This window comes from Protopterus annectens, chromosome 7.part0 (genome assembly GCF_019279795.1).
Source record: "Protopterus annectens isolate FY-2018-M chromosome 7.part0, PAN1.0, whole genome shotgun sequence".
Taxonomy (NCBI): Eukaryota; Metazoa; Chordata; order Ceratodontiformes; family Protopteridae; genus Protopterus; species Protopterus annectens.
In genome coordinates this window covers 605,099,451-605,121,467 of record NC_056739.1, presented here as the reverse complement: position 1 = coordinate 605,121,467, position 22,017 = coordinate 605,099,451, and positions in this window count along the sequence as shown.

Here is a 22,017-nt window from a genome sequence, read left to right as displayed (position 1 = left end):
AAGTGTGAAGCTTTTTACGTCGGAAAGACGGAAAGAAGATTAAGAAATAGAATTTATGAGCACAACTATGAAATCAAAACTGAATGTATTAATAATGCACTTTATAGACACAAAATGAAATGTGTAGAGGCAGTATTTACTTTTTATGTATTAGAAGTTGTAGAAAAGGATGTTAGAGGTGGGTTATGGGAGGAAACAATAGAATACAAGGAATTGTTATGGCAACTCCAATTGGAGGCATATAACCCACCAGGGCTAAACAGCACAGTATCCTTAGCTCCAGTGCTAAAAATAAGGGCAGCTAAATTATAAACATAAATAAAACGTGCAATTTGTGGGAATTAATTTTATGATAAAACAAGAGAATTAAATAATTTATGTATATATATATATTTTATTTAACGAAGGATTGATGGTATAGTTTAACAGCTTTTTAGAAGGGTAAATGTTTAGAATAAAATTATGCATTTAAACAGCATTTTACAAAAGGAAAATCATTATTGACCACTAGAGGGTGCTATAGAATGATAAATGAAGTTTTACATAAGGTTTTACAATTCTTATTTATTAAGTAAAAAATTTAACATAGGAATTATTTTTATATGGTTGTAACAAGTACATTTTTAATAAAGTGTTTTTAGAAAATATGTATTTTATATACGAATGACACATAAGAAAATATAATAAAGTATTTAATTTTGACTGTTATATAAGGATGAAATGAGAAATAACACAAGATGGTCACAGCAAAAGTGTTCTTGATTAAAGTATTAAATTAAGGTAATTATTAATTATTCAATTAGGGATTAAATATAAAAATGAAGGAGTTAACACAATGTATTCATTCGCATCTGAGGAAGTGAAAGAAACGAAAACGCAAGTGTGGAGACATAGCGTTTATGTGTTTAAGGAACTTCTGCATTGCTGATTTTACGTGTTATAAGAGTTCGTGGTTTGGTGTTTTATCTTGATGTATGTGCTGGAGTGACTTGCTGTTTATTTCGTCAAATAAACTGGTGGAACTTAAGTAAGCTGTATTCCTTTCTGGCTGGTTCGTATTTTAAAGACTATAAAAATGTTACCCAGAGTTTTGAATGGAGCCAGAGAAGCAATGTCTGTGTTAGAGACTACGTGGTAGCTTCTGTAGGAAGAGTGGAATGGTTTTATGACTTCCTGCAGCTGCACCACATCTGACCAATTCTCTATCTATATGTATTATAGTACATAGGTACTAAACTCTGGTAGCTTCTAGTGATGGGGATAGTGTGAGAAACAGAATCAGATGACTAGATGTTTTAATATTAGAGGAGACTGAAGTCTCAGCAGCATTTTGTATTCTGTCTTGGATCTGACAACAAGGACCACTCACCCATCTTTTCTTGCTCTATTCAGTAATAAGAAAAAGAAGTTATGTACTCACCATAACATTCCATCTGAGTAGGTAACTTCATTTGTCAGCAACCTGTGGGTATCGGATCTGAATCGGATCCGAGCCGGCAGCTTTATTCAGCTAAGATCCACGCTCCAAGCTCCTCCCCTTACCCATAACTCCCTGCCATCCCTCTCTGTCCTCAGATCGAGTTTGCTATAGTATCATAGAATACTACAAAACAAAGGATTAGCTAAACATCCTAACCTGATGTCATCTGGAAAAGGAAGCACAAAGATCCTAAAAGGACAAACTACAGGTTAGGGGGATGGAGGGGGGGTTGGTTGCTGACAAATGAAGTTACCTACTCAGATGGAACATTATGGTGAGTACATAACTTCTTTATCTGAAGTAGTTAACTTCATTTGTTCATCAACCTGTGGGACAATGTCCCCAGCTACCAAAAACTTGGGAGGTCCTCATGGAAAAATATTCCGGAGCACTGCAGAGCCAAAGGACGCCCTCCCTCTGGAAATTATATCCAACTTGTAATGGTTAATAAAAGTATGGGTTGAAGCCCAAGTGGCTGCTGAACAAATGTCATCCAAGGACACTCTGGACCAAAAAGCAGCAGAAGTAGAAATCGATCGAGTAGAATGGGCGTGAACTCCGACAGGTTCAGGTCGGCCAGAACTCCTATATGCGAGAAGTATACATTGGGGAATCCATCTGGACAATGTAGCTTTTGACACAGGTTTACCCAAAAAGGGTTTAGCAAAGGATACATGGAGTTGCTCAGATTTCCTATGTTCAGCAGTCCTGTGTAAGTAGAACCTCAATTGTCTGTGCAGGTCCAAAGCATGCAATTTGTATTCACCTTTGTTATGATAATTTGGGGAAAAAAAACGGTAAATTGATAGATTGATTAATGTTGGACTCAGAGGCAACTTTAGGCAAAAAGGAGGGATTGGTCCTGAGGGAAACTCTGTCTTTATGAAAGACCAGGTATGGAGGTTTGGCACAAAGGGTTTGAAGCTCCGAAACCCTTCTAGCCAAAGTGATAGCAATGAGAAAGGCCGTTTTCCAAGATAAATATTTTAGATCCACCAAAGCTGCAGGTTCAAAGGGAGGGCCAGTAAGAGCCTGGAGAACAAGGGTTTAATCCCACGGAGGGACTGCATCCATAACAGGAGGCCATAACAAGAAAGTACCTTTTAAGAAAGTCTTGCAGATCTTAGAAGAAGCTAAAGGACCGAGATCACTTCCCACATGGAAGTGGGAAATCGCTACAAATTGGACTTTGACCGTAGAGGAGCTGGCACCTTGGTCAAATAAATATGACAAAAAATCTAATACAGCTGGTATCGGGGCTGTAAAGGGATCCAAATTTCTATGTTCCGCCCAGATCGAAAAACATTTCCATTTGCTCTTATAGACCTTCCTAGTAGAAGGTTTATGAGCAGCTACTAAAATAGCCTTAACAGAAGAGGAGATGCTGGGAGTCCTAGCTATTATTGGAACTGGATCAACCAAGCTGTGAGCTTGAGATTGTCCAGGTTTGGGGTTGTCAACCCTAGGGGTGAGATATCAGATCCAGAGTGGGATCCAAAATCCATGGAGGATTCACTAGATGAGACCATAGGCAAGGGAACCACGTTTGACGAGGCCAGAATAGGGCTATGAGGATCACTCTGCTCCCCAACCGACGAGCTTTCTGCAAGAATTTTACCATCAGAGGAAGAGGCGGATAAGCATAAAGTAGACCATATGGCCAAACATGCACTAGAGCATCTATGGGGATTCCCCTGGTGGGGGAAGTAGAGTGAAGTACTCGCTGCACTTTGCGTTCGAAGGTGACACGAAGAGATCGCAGCAAGGTTGACCCCACTTGAGGAAGATTTGCTTCACTACTCTTGGGTTCAGAGACCACTCATATGGTGAGAAGATGGTTCGACTCAGCCTGTCTGCCAAAATGTTCGACCGACCCGGGATGTGCGTTGCTATGAGAAAGCAGTTGGTGGTGATCGCCCATTCCCAAACTCTCATGGCCTCTCGACAAAGCGGATAGGATCTGGTTCCCCCCTGTTTGTTGACATACCAAACTACTGACATGTTGTCTGTTTGAATTGCAATTGTCCCTAAGGGAAGAAGGGCCTGGAGTGCTTGCAACGCTAAATGCACTGCCCTCATCTCTAGGACAGTGATGTGCAACAAGGTCTCCAAGTGGGTCCACGTGCCTTGGACGGTTCTGCCCATGCAGTGCCCCCCCACCCGAGGCGAGAAGCATCTGTGGTCACCGTGGCTTGGGGTGGGGACATTGAGAAGGGGCGCCCTTTCTGGAGATCCGAGGACTGGATTCACCAGAGTAGGGATTTCCTACAAACCTTGCTGAGGGGGATAGATGCACTTAGCGGATGTTGCAGGATGGACCATTGAACCTGCAAGGTCCATTGTAGGACCCTCATGTTTAGAAGAGTTAGAGGTGACAGATTGATGGCCGCAGCCATGGAACCTAGTGCCCTCAGGATCAATTCCCCTGGAGGAGCCAGGGATTGTAGGAGGACCAGCACGTGGAGTGTCAAACTTCGAAGCCTGTCCGGAGTTAGGAAGACCCTCAACAGGTTTGTGTCTAGCCTGGCCCCTATGAAATCCAAGATTTGAGTTGGTTGAAGGGAGGATTTCTTGAGATTGATTGAGATTCCCAGATGAGAGGCCAAGTGAAGGAAGTAATTCCTGGCTGAACTTAGTAGATGCCTGGTGGGGGCGGTCAGGAGCCAGTTGTCTAGGTATGGAAAGACCTGTATTCCCTGAAGCCTCAGGTGGGCCGCTACAACTGCCATAACTTTGGTGAACACCCTGGGGGCTGTGGTGAGACCAAAGGGGAGGACCCTGAACTGATAGTGGCTGGCTCCCAGCCGGAAGCGGAGAAACCTTCTGGATCATCTGTCCATCAAAATGTGGTAGTATGCATCCTTGAGGTCTATAGAGCACATCCAGTCATTCTCCTGCAGGAGTGGGAGAATGGATTGAATGGTGACCATCCGGAACTTTTCTTTGGCAACCGACAGGTTTAGAGTGGACAGGTCGAGGATTTGTCTTAAGTCCCCCGTCTTTTTTGGCACCAGAAAGAACCTGGAGTAAAAGCCTGATCCAGCTTGATCTTGGGGGATGGGCTGGATTGCTCTTTTTTCTAGCAGCTGCTTTATTTCTGTAGCTGTTGCCTCCCTTTGATTGGGTGGGGCATCGGGGAGGCTCCGGGGTCTGAGAGGGAGATTCAGAAAGGGGATAGTGTAACTTCTGGATATGATTCGAAGCACCCAGCGATCCATTGTAATGGACTCCCAAACTGCTAGGTGCCTTGAGAAACACCCCCCAACTGCTTCCAGAGTGAAGCAGTCGGGTAACCTCTCAGGGCTGCTGAGCGGGCCGATCCAAAAAGGGTTCTCTCGACCCAAAATTCTTCGGTCCCCCTCTTCCTCTGAGCCGGCGTCCACCCTGTCCTCCTCTGCCACATCTTCTTTTGTCCCCTTTGGTTCCTGGAGAAGGACTTCTGGGGAGCCGAGAAGTGGATCCCGATGGCAGACAATATCTTCCCGTCTTTCTCGCTCTGGACCAGCGTGTCGCGGACGGTCTTGCCAAACAGCGAAGAGCCGTCAAAAGGGGCATTTGCGAAGGATGCCTTGAAGGGTTCTGCAAAGTCGCAGAGACGGAGCCAAGCATGCCGCCGTAAGACAATGCCCACTTCGCTAGCTCTAGCGGCTCCTTCCATAGCATGGGAAAGAAACCGCATAGAAGTATTCGAAATGAACTTAAGAGTGGCCATTCCAGCTGAGAATGTTTTCTTATCCTCAGCCAACATGGACTCTGGGAGCGACCCGGCGTATTCCTTGATAAGATCCCGCTGGAGTCATATCACATGTGCCATATAGTTCAGCGACCTTACGGAGAAGGTAGCTGAAGCGAACATCTGCTTCCCTAGGCGGCCCATCGTCCGAGACTCCTTGTCAGGAGGGTGGACCGAGGAACTCTCCTGGGCCAGTTCCTTCTTGGTGGCAGCCGCCACCAACATGGCATCTACCGGAGCACCCTTGCTCCAAACCGTCCTATCTGTGGGCGGACTGAGGATTTTGTCTGGTCTCTTTGGTATGGGCTCCACAGTGTCCGGTTCCTTCCATGCCCTAGTAGTGATCAGATCTACCAGGGGATCGGTGGGCGGGGACACCCAAGAGGTAGATGGGCCTGCGTCAAACGCCTCCAGAAACAAAGACTCATTGGAGGAAGGTTTTTGGGCTGACCACCCCCCTCTAATACGAAGCATTTCCATAATGTCTCCAAAGGAGACATCCTCAGGGGGTGACCTTGGGGAACCTTCCCCTTCCTCTAAGTCTGTGCCCTCTGTCAGGGACTCGGGTGAGTCCAAGTGCCTCCTCTTGCACTTATGTTTGTGAGGAACCTCCTCGGGGGGGCTGTTCGAAGATGCCTCACCAACCACATCCTGTTCCTCTAAGGGAACCATCTGGGACATAGGCACAGGCTGTCCCTGGGGCTGGGTGATGGAAGGTAGGCCCATCTGAGAGGGAGTGGAGGGTGGAACCGCAGCAGGAGCCTGGGGTCTCGAATCCCTCGACAAGACCTTCTCCACAACATTGAATGCCAAAGGGGAACTGCTCTCTCTAGGACCCGAGAGCAGTCCCCTTGGATCCGAGGCGTGGACTGGAGCCAGCGCCGATGCAATCGGATCCGAAGGGCCAGTATGCTCCGACCGAGATGGAGCTGAAGACACACTGACACCTCCGGATCTGAAGCTCAGCTCACGGCTCCGAGAGCTCCGATCCGAAAAGGGACCTGACAAACTTGAGGGTGTGGTCAGAGCCAAAGTAGGGTGTACTATCGGCGCCGAGCCTCCCCCGGCTCTGAATCTACCTAGATACAATGGCTCCAAACCCCAGAAGTGGGTCGGAGAAGGAGCAATCGGGGTGAAAAATGGGGTCGAGCTTCACCCCAGGGGGGGGTGGCAGGAGCACTCCCATCTGCAGTTGGGCCTGGAGAAACCTACGCATCATCCGGTCCATATCTGCATCGGACAAACTTCGAGTAGATCTAGACGAGGTCACCAAGGCTGGCCTGGAGTGCCGCCTCGATGACCTCGAAGGTGACTGGGTCTCCTCCTCTGACTTTGGGGAAAAATTAGGTGAATGAAGCCAGGAAAGAGAAGGCCTGGATGTCCTAGGAGAGGCTATCTGTTTAGCCGGCGGAGCCGAGGAGGAAGATTCGGCCTGCCGCTTGTGGTGTTTCTCTCTCCTTTTCTCCCTCCTAGAGTCCCTCTCATCATGAGCCAACGTGGGAGGGTGAGTCCAGGCCAGGGGAGCATGGATGGAAGGCGAGACTGCCGCGGTCACAGCCGGTCCCGCCGAGGGAGAAGAGGACGAAGCCGAGTCCAGGGGCAGAAGTCCCACCAGAATCAGCTTCGACCTCCTATCCCTCAAAGTCCTGGGGTTGAAGGCTGCACAAATTGTGCAGCCCAAGGAGAGATGGTCAACCCCAAGGCAGATAGCACACCAAGTGTGGCCATCCACTGGGGATAGCTTATGGCCACACTCGGTGCATTTGGAAAAAATTGCTTTCGGGGCCTCAGACATGGTAACAAAAGATAGGCCCAACCTGCACACACACCTTCACACACACGGGGGGAGGGGGGAAGACTAAAGTAACTAAAAGAAAAATTACTAACAAGTTTAGCAGTTTTTAAAAGAAAAGGGTAAATAACACTCACTCGTCTATGGATTAAACTAAAAACTAGGTCAAAAAGGTAAATTTTTATATAAACTCACGAAACCCTACACTTGGAAACTCATTCTAGATGCTTGAATAAGCAGCGGCAAATGAGATTTGAGGACAGAGAGGGATGGCAGGGGGTTATGGGTAAGGGGGAGGAGCTTGGAGCTCGGATCTTAGCTGAATAAAGCTGCCGGCTCGGATCCGATTCGGATCAGATACCCACAGGTTGATGAACAAATTAAGTTAACTACTTCAGATCAGTAATTCTTTTAGTCAATCAGGAATAGATAGTCGGACTAGCTAAATAATGATTTTTCAATAACATGAGAAACTTTCCATCGGTGTTATTTTTAATATTTCCTGTGTCTGAAACTATGGTGTTTGCTGTAAATAGATATTTAGTATTTTAATGTTCTTTTATTATTTATTATTAAATATATTTAAATCTCTCATCTTGGCTGGTCCTTTTAGAAAAATATTTATGTTTTGAGAGTATTTGCATATGTTTATTTGGTGAAAACTCTGGCCACTCTTGAAAGCCTTGCTGTTTTGTAACAGTACCATTTGTATTAATATTAATTTCACTCAGTATAATTGGGCACTCTTGTAAGAGCCTTAAAGTGCCTGGCAGGGGTTCTGTTGGCAGTGATAACTACCTTATAGTCTGGGCAGAAGAAAGCAGAGCAGGTGAATCTGTACCATCCTTTCCCAGGTGTGTGTGTGCTTAGAGCAGGGACACAAAGCACTGGTTTCACAGAGAGGGTGTGGGAGGACTTAGCTTGGAACTCCAGTTAAGGACTCATCTCTAAAGTTGTACCAGTGGGGAGTCTTATTGGGGGTATGGACAGATATAAAGAGGAATCAGCCCCCCGGACTGAACGTTTTCCCTAGGTGCTCCTAAGAGAAATTCTGCTTGATGCAGAGAGGTCTGCATCTGGAAATACTGAGTGTATCTGTTTGTATTCCAAGTGAATGTTCCTCTCCAGTGTCAGTGGTGAGGATCAGGCTCCTTGATTCCTGGCCCAGCATGGGGACCTCACACTTCATATCATGAAAAGTCATTTTTCTTGTAACACACCCACTGTCATCACATCTATGTGAATTCATCTGAGCCTGACATTTTTCCTGCACTTTGTACTTCTTTTTAGGGAGGCTCTCCCCTCTCTTTCAATGGAGGCTGATTATGTGGTATGGAATTTTCATTCAAAAACCTATTGAAGTACTCCATCTCCTCTTGTTCTCTACTGGGCAGATTGTTGCTGCTATTCCTTATGAATTGTGTCTCAGGAATATCTTATTTTTCTTTCACTACCTACTTGAAACTCAATAGAGGTTTCATTTATTTCAATAATTGTATTATTTAGTTTCAACAAGTCATGGCTCTTGCTTATTTATTAGTATACAGGTAATTTCTGAATGTAACTTAATAATGGTATACACCAGTTACATTACAGTAATAGTGATCTTGTTGTGCTGGACATGTCCATCTGGTGGTTACTTGTTGACAAAGACAGGAAAAGAGGGAGGGTTATTGACACTAGAAAGGTATCATTAACCTTTCATGGGAAACTGTGTACAGAAATTTATCTTGGCCACATTTATGTTATTGTTGGTAATACAGCAGTAGAAGGTGGTGAGCTAAGAGTAAGGTGGGATAAATCCTGGGAAGCAAATGATTATAACTGTGCTTTGCAACTGTTAAAACTTAATTTGGATGGAAAAAGTGCAGGTCAAAACCTGAGACAATAGTACACATTAGCAGCATGCTTTTTAGACCAATCACCACTCACATATTAGTTTATGGTCAGCAATGTGAATCAAGAAGCCATAGACCATTGCCATCACATATTCACTGATGCCAACAGTGCACGTTTAAAAGCCACTGATGGCTCAGCAGTTTGTATCACCTTCTACATTTCATCAAAACAAGGGACATTTAGAATATAGCACCTAAAAGGAATGTAGATTTCCCCAAGACAAACTACTTACTTTGCTTGTCCTGTGGAGGAATTTTCTTCCTACAAGACCTAATATGAAAACCAGGCTTTGTGACTGTTAAACAGGGCAATGGACTAAAACCATCAGAAAAGAAGTAATAGGGGAAAAAGTAAGCACAAGGTCTATAAACAGGAAAGGCCAATTCGATTTCGACCTCAGAACAGGCTTTAATATGGGTCGAGATGGGAGTGAGATTTTTACTTTGACAATGTCGCTGTTCAGCCTCCGGACTTCGGCTACAGTGGAGTCGACCGAGTCTGCTTCAACTTTCTCATAGTAAACCTATATATCTATATATCTATATATGTATATGACATTTTTAAGGGAAGAACAGTTGTACATGAACTTACAATAATAGTAGATATTCAAATGATCTCCATTGCAGTATTATGGTCAATCGATTATTCTGCCATTGATAGCCAAAAAGCCTGGGCACTTTCTTATTTATTTATTTATCATTTGTTGACCGGGAAAGTCCGACTAGGACAGAGCCTATTTTCAGTGGAGGCCTGGGGAGAAACTCTCCAGACGCATGTCTTTGGATTGTGGGAGGAAACCGGAGCCTATTTTCAGTGGAGGCCTGGGGAGAAACTCTCCAGACGCATGTCTTTGGATTGTGGGAGGAAACCTGTGTATCCGGAGGAACCCACGTGAACGCAGGGAAAACATGCAAATTCCACACAGAAGGCACCCCAGCCGAGAATCGAACCGGAGAACCTCTTGCTGTGAGGCAAAAATGTTAAACACTGCACCACTGCGCCACCCAATTCTTATTCCATACATCCAACATATCATCAAAGTTCATGAGTTAGGAGGTGCACAAGGGATGTACAGGAGCAATTGATGGTCTTTCTCACTCCAGACTAGAGAAATGGAAACTGAAGCAGAAAGGAGGTAAACTTCAAACATAAATTATATACATGCCAACAGGAAGGTGGTGGAAGGAAAGACCCATCCACTTCAGCCAGGTGAGAACAGAAAAGAGGAAGGAGGGAGGGCTGTAAATACTGTAACAGTGATCAGTCAGATAACAGCTGTTGCAGTAAGTTCATAGGTTAGTACTAAGCTAACTGCCCTTGCGAGCCATTTTAAGCCTAACCAATTATCTCTTCTGAGACTCAAAAACCCTACACCCTGTGTTTGCAAGGCAAACACCTTAACCATTAGGCCATCCTTACCCAGCTGTACTTTGTCCTTCTTTGGATCACTGAAATAACATTACTTGCTGATGGGGAGATTGCCAAAGCCAAGTTGAGAGGGAGGTGGATAGAGAGCTTCATCTAGGGTCTAAGATTTCTTGAAGAATGGATGCAAAACTAGATTATGTTTGGATACTGGATGACCAAAATTTTTAACCTGAAAGGAAACAAATAGTTGGTCAGATTTTGATATCTTGGATTTTGTCAAGGTAATACCAGAGTTGGTTATGGATATATAAGGATTGCCTCAGCTTTATTCTCAGAAGGATAAAAATGTAAGGAGGTTGATGTACTGATTCAAAGAAAGCTCATTAACTACTTTGGGCGTAAAATGAGGAAAAGTTCAGAAGCCATAAGCACTTGCAGTTCTGAAACCTTCTTGGCCAAAGCTTGAGCTATAAGTAAAACAGTCTTCCAGGTACACATTTTAAGTTAAGTGGAGGGGGCAAGCTCAAATGGCAAAAACACAAGTCTTTTCAAGACACAAGTGAAATGATCAAAAAGCTCCTTGCCCAAACTGTTTTTCCAAGACACAATTTAGCCCTTAAGAAGGAGGGACAGCTCTTCTTAGTAGCATACTTAGCAAGTGTATCTCACTTTGGGTCTTAAAAAGTTCATGTTCATCAAAGTTCTGCATTGAAAGGGTATGATTCTTTGTTAGGAATTTTTTAACATACATCCATGGTAAATAGAAATGAATCAAATTGTCATTAAAAGATCATTGTATTAGTAAAACCAGCATATTCTATCCATCTTATGACCTTCCTAGTTGAAGATGTTAGTAAGTCATTAGTATGTGTTCCACATTTTGCCCATTTGTTCCATATTATGAGGGCTGGTGTTCCTCATTTTGGGGATGGATGGTTGAGAGCTATGCTTAGTAGCATAACATGTAGGGCACCTTTCAAAAACTGTCAAATTATGCAGAAAGAGGTGGATCTAAAGGCTGACAAATGTGCTTTGATAGAAGAAAATGTCAGACCTAAATTGAATAGATCATACAAGTAAGAATATTAGGAATATGTAGTTGATAAGGGACCTGTGGCATACAACAAAGACTAAGTCATTTAGCCAGGGAAATCCCTGATCCATTGTTATGTATAATGTTGTTACCAATGTCAGTTTCCTAATGGAATGAATCACTCAAAACATGAACTCTATTGAAATTACCTGCACAGTTTTTTCATATGTTGGTGGTATTGTGACCATTTATATTTGAACCCAAACTCTGAGTGTATCCAGAGGACATGGCTCCAGCTATGTCCATCTGCCTACATAGTATACTGATCTAAACAACTTAGTCTTTTTGAAAATTGACTGACCAAGTACTGGAAGTTTCAGATGGAAAATAGTTACTTCCATGAATGTATAAAACTGGCTTTGTTCCAAAGGGTTTAAAGTCATGGACTACAGGACTGAAGGAGGGTTCGGCATTGCACTACAATCTTTTGACTTTATCGACCACCAAGGATGGCGATGAGCCAATGGAACTTCTCATAAGACATAATCAAACTATGGACATGTTAGAATCTGAAATTACTCAGACATTACAATTTCTAAAGATTTGTTGTATGAACACTATAAAGGCAAAATGGAGACCAACCAGCATACTGCCCACACACTTCATTAATAAAATAACTTGTCAAATGTAAAAAATAAAAAATAGAAAAAAATATTAGAATAGAAAGGACCAACTTAGCTCTTTCATCCTGTTAATTACAAGATTTCATCAGAGTAAAGACAATAACTGCTCCACCCTAATAAACATTCCAAGCTAACCAAGCAATAAGTATGTATTACCAATTCATACATATATATTTACATTTTATAGTTATTTACTGAACCATTTATTTAACCATACTGAGCATCATTTAATCCTTATATTACTGACATTTTAACTGTTGAATTGTTCATGAATATGTATGAATTGGTAATACGTACTTTGTGATTGGTTAGATTGGTATATTTATGCCATCTCACTAGCTCTGCATGAAACAATGACCCACTTAGAAGGCAAACCTGCTATGCAAGACTGGTATTCATCGATTTCAGTTCTGTCTTCAACACTGTCATCCCTCAGAATCTGATATTGAAGCTACTTCAACTGGGCAGAGACTCATTTATGCAATTGGATTCTGAGCTTCCTTACTGAAAGGCCTCAAAAGGTTTGTGTAGGAGACAACAGCTCTGGAAGTATCATCCTGAACACAGTAGTACCACAGGGGTGTGCCTTAAGCCATCTCCTTTACACTCTGCTAACACATGACTGCATGGCCACACATGAGACGAATAGGATCATCAAATTCGGGATGGCACCACTGTTATAGGCTTGGTTAAAGACGGAGAGGAGGAAGCCTACAGAAATTAGATTGATCAACTACTGGTCTGGTGTGACAGCAACAATCGAGCGCTGAATGTCAGCAAGACAAAGGAGTTGATTGTTGATTTCAGAAGATCTCAAGTGCCACACAAACATCTAGTGATGAAAGGGATGACAGTGGAAAGGGTCAAGAGTACAAAGTTCTTGGGTGTTCATATCATGGAGAACTTATCCTGGTCAGTCCATGTATCCAGCAGTCAAAAAAGCTCAGCAACACGTGCACTTTCTAAGGAAACATAGGAAGGGAAAATTACCAAGCTCCATACTTCAGACCTTTTATAGGGGCACCATTGAAAGTGTCCTGACCAACAGCATTGCAGTCTGGTGTGGGAGCTGTAACAATCAGGCAAGGAAGGCTCTCAAGAGAGTTGTAAGGTTGGCAGAAAGAATTATTGGCACCTCCCTTACACCTCTGGAAGATCTACACAAATGCTGGTGCATAGACAGGGCCAAAAAGATTTGCAGTCATCCAACGCATCCTGCCAATGTTCTGTACACTCGCCTATCCTCAAGCAGGAGATACAGAAGCCTGCATTGTAAGACCACCAGACTAAATAGCAGTTTCTTTCTGCTCTCCATTAGACTGTTGAAGTCTTGGGAAAAATTAACCATGACGTCTGTTGCATAACTAGCCTATCAAGGGGCTTATTTTATGGATGTGCAATAACGAAGTGCAATACTAAGGTAGCTCACCTACACACTGAAGGACTGTAAAGTGCAATATACAAACTGTGCAATAATTCAGTCTAATCATAGATATGCTGCTATTGTTTCAATTTTACTTTGACAATATTACCTTCATATTGTTCCTTGTCTCCTGTTCTGGCATGGGTGTGGGTCAGTGCTGTCCTACTTTACTTATAAATTGCTACTTATTAAATTTCTACTGTGATATTTTATTAATTTTTCTTTGCCTATATGTGCAACTGTTTCCTGCATTGAGGACGAAGCATTGTAATTTTGTTCAGCTACACTGCTGTGTAGCTCTGAATGACAATAAATTTTTCTTTGACTTTTGATTTATTAGGGCGGAGCATGATGTGTAAATCTGTTTGTCACTTCTGTCTATAGCTGTTTTGTCTTTATCACTGTGTAAAGCATTAGCGGAAAGAAGCAGTATAATTGGTTTATCAGATGCTTTGGAGATAGCAACAGGGTCAGATGAAGGATTCTTCACAGAAACTTATGGGCATCAGGGACCTTAGAGACTTTGTCAGGATTCTGGGTTAAGAGCAACACAGGCAAATGTATCCTCCAGCACTCACAAATTAGGAGGAATGGCGGATGGGTTTGTCACTCCCATAAATAAAAAGATATCTTTTTTTCGACATCCAACACATGCTCACCTTCCCACTAAAAATGTTGCATCATTTTTAACAGTGTCCTCCCAAAAAATCAGTTCTTCCAATGCAGAATAGGGGACAAGGTATCTTTCTCTTCACATTCAAAACCTGCAGGGGAATGTATCTGGGAATGCTGAAGAATCAGCATCAGACTTGATCTTCTTCTTGGAATATGAACCCTTAGGTCTCTTCTGAGGGGAACAGAAGAAGCAGAATCTTTGTCAAGAGGGAGAGGTATGCTTACTTTCTTTTTGGCAGGTATATCAAAAATGCACAGAAAGAGGAGTCTACGATCTCTGATATATATCAATGAGAGGGCCCAGGACTTCATCCCTTATAAGAATTTGAAAATACCTTCAAGTCCCTATGAAATAATAAGCAGTGGTTCTGTCCTCCCTTCCAAAGTGAATGCTTGCCAGTTGGACTGACGTGTGAGAAGGCTACACCTTATCTGCCTCCAATGGGGTAACAAATGTAGTAGCAGCTGATATACCTTGGCTGTCCAAGGGCTCTTCAAGATGCATAGAAGACACGTCTGGTCCAGCATGACAGCAGAAGCCTCAAACTGCTTTTTATTAGCTTCTTTTTCAGTTGTAGAGGGACTTCTGACTGAGAAACTTCAGCGGCCATTTTCTCTTTTGTGATCTCCTTTAACCTTGGTTCTCTGGATATAATTTTAGAGAAGACAACTACTTCTAATTGTCTTAGTGAACAAAGGATTAAAAAAAAAAAAACAGAGCAGTCTTTATAATTATGACTGGCTCCTAGACAAAATAAACATTTTGAGTAATTGTTTCTATAAGGAGTTTGCTTCCGAGAATCACCCCCCCCTCCTTACTTGACATAAAAAATATTCTTTTAGTCATAAAATGGAAGGTTCCCCAACTGGGATACTTATTTGCCCAGGCAATGGAACATGTACAGACTGTAAAGCTGGCAGACCAAAGATGAAGCATAGGGTCAGTGCTTGGGCTGGCAGCAAGAAAGTTCTGAAGTAATTTGACAGTGTATGTCCCTTATTTATCTTTTAGCTCTCAAGCTTTGGTCATACTCATATGTGTGGTACAAGGGGAAGGCATACAGACTTTGGTGCACTGGCTGGACATACGGCTATCCCTTCCACTATACACCTGATGGTAAGTAAACTGCAAGTTATCCAGTAACCAAAACTGTGAACACTGACTAGAGACACCCTAAGGTGAGCAAAAAGAACATGAAAGTGTCACTCATGTAGTATGAACAGAACAGCAGCAGCCTCTGTCTCTCTCTTCTGGATTATTTTCCCACAACAATAACTAGAAATAAAAGGCCTGGTTTAAGGGCAGGACAATGCTTACACCATATCTTGAAAGAAATACTGTCTGATCTTAAAGGACTGCCAATCCTTGTGACAGACAAACTAGGGATCTCTCCAGGTATGAGCTTGCAGTTTTGCAGCACCTACTACAAAGATTCTCTTCAAAGAGATGAACTTCAGAACTGTTGAACCAAGCTGGTTGGAAACATAGTTTGGACAAACCTACCAGAAAAAGTAATAACAAAAATGAACTTCCCAACCAACATGGCTGTAAAACACTTTATTAAAATAAAAATAAAAGAGCGGTAAGTGCTTTCATGAATAACTCGCTTCTTCCGACCAAATATCAACACACACAAGCTAGCTGTTTAAAAAGCCTGCTAGGGCAAATGACAGCTTTTGTTCTGTTCCAACCTTTACCCACCACTATCTATTTTACTTCAGTTGCATTTCCTATCAAAAAAGTCCTTGTCTTGTGAAAGAAACTAGTTTTTCAGCAGTAAATGAGAATGCAAAACCACTTTAGGCGGATGACTAACCTCTACATGCTGGGGCAGAGTTTTGGCTTCCACAAGATGGAGGAGGCAAGAAATGCCAAAGGCATATACCTTGCTCATGGAATAAGGGAGACTCAACTCAAAATAACAAGGTGAAGATCACCTACAAAGTGACTGAAACAGCACAGGATAATACCCCTCAGCCTTGGTGGAGAATGAGTGGAAGGCTTAGTGATGGTCTTAATCACCGAGACTCCAATTCACAGAGTTTGGAGGAAGTAAAAGATTTAGCAGCAAATAAATCCAAAAAGCGAAGAACCAGAAGGTAAATCTTTGCAGGAACCACAAATTTATTGATAAAGCTCTCCAAACACTGGGGAGTAATAATGGTAATAATATGTTAAAATAGTATACAAAAATTCCTTAAGTATAAGAAACCTGCTAGAAAATAAGAATTCCTTGGATCCACAGGATAGAAGGAGAAAAGGCACTTATAAATGCGGAAGATGTGCCCAATGTGCCAATATATCTAATAGTAACACCACCTTCATTGACAGCAGAAATAAGACTATCGTCAGTGAAAAGCATTTTTATAATTGTGATTCCACAGGTCTAGTTTATTTAGCTATTTGCAAAAAATGCCAATCCTTCTATATAGGGAAAACTGAAAGGAAACTGAAAAGAAGAATTTATGAACACCTTAATGACATAAAGAACTGTAAAGAAACTAATGCTTTGTATAAGCATAGTAAAGTATGTGTCCAAGCTAGTTTCATTTTCTCTGTATTAGAGCACACAGCAAAAGATATAAGAGGAGGACCTTGGGAGGAAAGGCTAGAATATCGAGAATTGTGGTGGCAAATGATATTAGAAGCCTACAACCCACCTGGTTTAAATGAATATATTAGTATATTACCCATCTTGAAGCTAAGAGCAGCTAAACTATAAATTGATTCATCCAAGTTTTTATTTATTTATATTTATTTATATAATATTTTAACCATATATACTTTTAAAGAACCCCCCTTTTAATGGTGGGCCTGGTGAAAAAGGTTTAGATGAACGAACCTAAATTAGAAACAAGGAATATTTTAGAACAAGTGATTAGTCATAATCATACTTTAAGGATTTGGTGAGCCCTGTATGTGTGTGTGTGTATATATGTATATATATATATATATATATATATATATGTATATATATATATATATATATATATATATATATATATATATATATATATATATATATATATATATATATATATATATATATATATATATATATATATATATATATATATATATATATATATATATATATAGGATGTAATAAATAAAATGGCCACTAGATGGCACTGGAAATCTGTTATCTATAATGCTTTATATTAATGAATTTATCCCAATGGAATTATACATATAACTTTTTAAATAAGTATATTTTTAAAAAATTTTGATGACATTTTTAAGTGGAATATAGTTAATCATGTCCATGGGACATGGTAATAAAATTGTAAGAGCATAAGATTTGAATTTATAGGCACTTTTAAATTAATTTTTAAATGATTTTTAAAGAAAATGTTTTAATTAATACATTAATTGAATAATGGTTTTATTGAATGCCCTATAAAAGGGATTGGTTGGGGTTTATGTGATCATCTGATGAAGTCTAGTATTGGGACGAAAACGTATATTGTGAACAACGTTAATGCAGAGTGAATTGTCTGTAGTTCATTTTTTACGTGTGTTTGGAGAGCTTTATCAATAAATTTGTGGTTCCTGCAAATATTTACCTTCTGGTTCTTCGCTTTTTGGATTTATTTGTATTGAACTGCACTTGCTGTTTTAGATTTAGCAGCAAAGCCAACTGATGGAGCTGGTCATTGCCCAAGCTGAGGGAGTGACTTATCTGGCTTAAACTAGGAGTGATTCCAGCACTACGTGGAATTTGAGAGCCTGAGCCATAACCATCCTAGCCACCATAAAGTCATGTGAATAAGATATCTTACTTCTCACTTTTTGAGAGGTATGGAATTAAATAGAACAAGAAAAAGCATACAGAAATTCTTCGTACCATAGGGATACATAACATGTTTCACCATCAATTCTTCCTTGCCTTTATGAACTGAGGACTGCATTCTCATATGTGGCAAACAAAAAGATCTTCACACTGACCCATTTCTGTGAATTCTACACAGGGGGTCTCAAATCCTTCAGTGTAGAAGACACCTGGAGCTACATCTCAGGGATCATGTTAGATCACTCATTCCTGGTATGTGAATGGCTAGTAGGGTAATAGGGTAATCCATAGGCCTCTGCCAGCCATGCACTACATTTCTGCACAGACAATGCAATAGCATACAGACCTGTGTGTTTGTGTACCATGGAGTGGTTATCTGAGTGGAAGAGGAAATGAACTGGTCATCACGATTCCCCTTATAAAGCTTACAGGGAAAATAAGACTGCTTGTAGTGCTAGCCATTTTATGAGATGTCTGCTCTTTGGGGGATCCACTTTCCCTGACTCATAAAGGAGTCAAGGTGGGCTCCCCAATTTTCTAGCAGGAAGAAAAGACCCAAAGAGAGACTGGTAGGAACCATCCAATAGCTGCTATTCAATTTTAAAGCCAATTAGCAATGGTATGATACCAAAAAATATCTGGTGACTCAAGCCACTGGTATCTCACTAGTCACTGTAACATCTGGATTTTCAGGTACATAGAATGAAAAAGATCATGGTTTGAATCAAGCAAGAAGTCCAACCCTGAACTATGTGCTACACCCTCACAGCAGGAATGAGCGACAGTGAAGGCTGTCAAACTCTGCCCTAATCACTTATAGGCAAAAGAGGGACTTACTAGTGTATGGAGACCCCCACAACCTGCAGTCATTTGAAAGCCCAACTCAAGGATGCTACTAGGAGTAACATTCCACCAAGAGTGAATCATACATGTAGGAGAAAGAACAGTATTGTAAGTAAACTTACCATAACAGTAGATGTTCGAACAGATAACTGTTGCAGTAGCCTAAGCTATACGAGACGTATCCTGCAAAGGATTTGGACATCCATCCAGCTTCCAAAGCTTTAGGGCACCTTTCATGTTTCTGCATGACTGTTAGAGCTCAACGGTGAGGTGATATAAAAACAGGCTCCAAAATTCACAGGAAGGATTGGTTTTGAAACCGAACCTATCTTTGTTAAAGGTGAGATAAGGCTGAGTCACCATAAGGACTTGTAAACTGAGTTCCAAGCCATTAGATACTCATCCTTCAGAAGTTATAGCAACGAGGAGCACCGTTTTCCAAGATAAGAACTTCAAGTATGCCTCATGAGCCACTTCAAGAGGAAAAAGTGTACGTCTCTCCAGAATAAAGTTAAGATGACATGTAGGCGCCATCTATTTTCTAGATAGATTTTATGTATATAAATATATATATATATATATATATATATATATATATATATATATATATATATATTCAATACCCATTTCAAGAATGTTTTTACTTGAGATAAGGTAGAAAGGCAGAGAAGAAGATGGCTGAAAGGTGAATCTTAATGGAAAATGAGAAAAGCCAGAGGATATTTCTCACAGATATTACAGAACCAAAGGAGTCTTAGCCTTAAAAAGGAGCTTGGTGTGGTATCAACTAGAAAACATTTTCACTTTGCAGTATTTGATTTACTAGTAGTAGTTTTCTTAGCCTATTTAATACCCACTGCACATCCTCAGAAAAGAAGGCACCTAACAGGTATCAAAATTCTATCATCTAGGCAGTCATTTTAAGTAGCTGAATACTGGGGTGGATCAGAGAGCCCCATCCTGTGAGAAATGTTCTGGTAGTTGCCCGTGGACATTTCCAAGATAAAGGAGAACCCACTGTTGTCTAGGTCAAGAGAGTTGGGGAATCTCAAGAAATGATTTTATGACTCAGACTCCCAGTCCTCCAGAGTAGAAATTTGAGAGGCATAACCTAAACCTAATTCCTGTATATCATATTCCAAAGCAGAATCTGACAGAGAGGGAGACATTTTTGTATTAGAAAGAAGGGAAAGTCCTTGATTATAATGACTGAAAGGCTTAGAATAAGCCTTTGGAAAATACCAATCCATCCTCTTTAAATGCCTTAGATGAAGGTGACACTGTGGTAGATGTGTGTTTGAATTTGTGCTTCCTTTCCCTGTAAGTATCTATTGAAAAGGAGTACTCAGGCATCCCATCACACCATAAATCTGACTTGTCAGCATGCCCCCTGTAGAGGAATAATGTCTACTCCCTTCTCTAATGTCAGATGTGGTCCTCTCCTGCCTGAAGTAGATGCATAAGCAGTCTTCAATGATGTGCTGACTTCTCAGCTCTTAGCATTTTTTGAGGAGCAACACCAGATGGGTTGAGAGGAACTGGATCATATGAGGACTCTGATATCACCTTGGGGAGCTGCACACCAAAGATCAAGGAAAAGAGGATGCCAGAGTTTAAACCAAAGTCTCCCTGGAACCTTTTCTGTTCTTGGGGACCAGAGAGGGGACTTCCAAGTAGCCAGAAACTTGGTCCATGATATTGCTGGTAATAACTTTCAGCTCTCTGAATGTAGTACAAGAATACTACATCTGCTTCTTAAAGTCTTCGGTGTAAAGGATAAACAAATTAAGCAAGCCTGAGTATCATGTTTTTCCCCCCTCGACAGAAAAGGCAAGATGCGTAGTGATCTTTTATGGTATCTATCACCAACACAAACACCTCCTTTCTCCTAGGCAAATAGATATTCTTTTTTCACAAAAAAATAAAACAGAAGATAGTCCCCAAAAGAGTACTTATCTGTCCACTTTATGAAGAGTGGCAGACTGTCAAACCTACAAATTTGGATCAGTAAACAAAACTTGCTAGTTGCTTTGACTGCAAAAAAGTTCTGAGTTTGGGTGCTCATAAGTTTGTTTTTATACCAGCTCACTCGCAAGCTCTAATGATTGTACAGATGCAAGAAGATTCCCTAAAGCTTTGGAAGCCAGCCAGATGTCCAGTTCTTGCCAGTATATGGCCCATATAGCTTAGGCTACTGCAACAGTGATCTAATGATCAACACCATGTGAGGATTACACTCTAAAGACCCACATCACACTGGCTAATACCCTGGTAAACACATTGGTTGCAGAGACCAGGGCAAATGGCTACATTCTGCAATGAACATAGGTAAACACCCAGAGCAAACCAAAGTCAATTCTCATGAGGACTCCACATACTGATGTGCCCACTGACATCTATTATGCTCAATGATATGTTCTAGGTGTACTGTAACAACAGAAACATGTGTCGTCTGAGTTATCATCCAAACTTTCACTGATCCAATACGCCTGTTGAAATCACAGAAGTCCAGGATAGGGCAGATGTTTTTCATCTTCTTCAGAAGTAAGAGAAGGCAAGAGAAGATTCCTCTACCTTTTGCTGTAGGGGGGGGGGGGGGCAGTCGCACTGAGGAGTACACTTTGGGTCAATTTCAAAATATCTATGCCAATAGCTTGGTCCCAAATTACAGATCTTTCTAGTGGATGAATTAAAAGCTGGCATGTACCTTGACTGATTGTTCAACATCCAATGGCCCTATGATGTAGCTGACAAACATGGGTGAGCTTGCAGAATAGATCTTGCAGTGTCAGTCCTAAGGAACAGGCAAGAATGCAACTGCTGGACTGGTAGAATCATTCTCCAAGATGGTAAGCTTGTATCATTGAGAAGGCAAAACTGCTAGACTCTGGAGGACCCTCCTCATTCTGAGAGAGAATGTCCTCTTCCTAAAGAGCTGGACAAACCTTTAGGCAATAGAAGGGGTCATGATGACAAAGTAAGACCCACTAGAATGGTCAATGCCCTCTTCCCTTTTTGGAAATACTCACATTCTGCAAGACCTGTCATTCACTTGAAAGGGAGCATTTCAAAACAGGCTGCCTCATCTGTAAAGAAGACCCTGAGCTGTGTCATCTTGCACATGCACATTCCTGAGTCTGCTGCCTTGGACATAGTTTGCTGTTGTTTCAATTTTGTGTGTGTATTTAAGTCCACTGCTGATACACTGCTTTGGTCTTTAAGACCAGAGTCAGACAGTGTAGTGAGCATCAACAGAGTCTGATTCACAAGAGCAGACTGGAATCTGGACAGGCA